Here is a 1,164-nt window from a genome sequence, read left to right as displayed (position 1 = left end):
ATGGCCCCAAATTCCCGAAACACAGGGATTCTCTTGGTTTACATCATCTCTTTTCTCATTGGTCTCCCAGCCAACCTCCTGGCCCTGCGGGCCTTCGTGGGGCGCGTCCGCCAGCCCCAGCCGGCGCCCTTGCACGTCCTCCTGCTCAGCCTGACGCTGGCGGACCTCCTGCTGCTGCTGCTGCTGCCCTTCAAGATGCTCGAGGCTGCCCACGACTTCTCCTGGCCCCTGGGGGGCGTCCTGTGCGCGCTGACGGGCTACGGCTTCTACAGCGGCATCTACTGCAGCACGTGGCTGCTGGCGGGCATCAGCCTGGGGCGCTACCGCAGCGTGGCGGCCCCTGTACGGCATGATCGCGGCCCTCGTCTCCTGCATCTTGTCTTTCGGACACTGTAGCATCGTCATCATCGTCCAGTACTTACCAGCCAACAGGACGACGGCAGGAGGTGCCGAAGGGCTCCCTACCTGCTACGAGGACTTAGCCCAAGCGCAGCTGGACGTGCTGCTGCCCGTGCGGCTGGAGCTGTGCCTGGTGCTCTTCCTCATCCCCATGGCCGTCACCACCTTCTGCTACTGGCGCTTCGTGCGGATCATGCTCTCCCAGCCAAACGTGCGGGCCCAGAAGCGCTGGAGGGCCGTGGGGCTGGCTGCTGTGACCCTCTCCAACTTCCTGGTCTGCTTCGCGCGCTACAACGTGTCTCACATAGTGGGCTTCTTCCAGGGGAGGAGTCAGAATTGGCGCGCGTGCGCCGTGTTGCTCAGCGCCCTCAACGCTTGCCTGGACCCCTTGATTTTCTATTTCTCCTCCTCCGCTGTGCGCACAGCCTTTGACAGAGGGCTACAAAGACTGCAGGCCGGGGGGGGCCTCCCTGTCAGGGTGGTGGAGGAAAAGAGCTGCAGAGCCGGCTGCAGGGGGAGAAAAAGGGAGCTTGGGTATGGCCAATGGCAGCTTCACAAAATAGTAGAGGTGCCAGCCCAGGGTGACCCTTCATGGGAGGAGGGCTCTAAAGGAGGAACAATGAAACAGAACTGGGCGAGTTCTCCTGTGCCCAGCCTAAGAGGCAAAGACGAGGAGCAGGCAGTTCAGCCGCTGAGTGTTTTCGTTTTGTTCCTTAGGGTTTATACATTTTCTTTTTTTTAAATTGGTTACATATTGATATATAT

The 1,164-nt window shown here is 60.1% G+C and overlaps 1 pseudogene; it reads left to right on the top strand.

The window, feature by feature from the left end:
* On the top strand, positions 1-962 carry LOC128596609 (free fatty acid receptor 2-like; annotated as a pseudogene).
* Positions 963-1,164: the final 202 nt, after the last annotated feature.

Source organism: Nycticebus coucang, chromosome 10, assembly GCF_027406575.1.
Source record: "Nycticebus coucang isolate mNycCou1 chromosome 10, mNycCou1.pri, whole genome shotgun sequence".
NCBI lineage: Eukaryota > Metazoa > Chordata > Mammalia > Primates > Lorisidae > Nycticebus > Nycticebus coucang.
The sequence above is the reverse complement of the archived record's forward strand: the minus strand, read 5'-3'. Positions and strand labels throughout refer to the sequence as shown.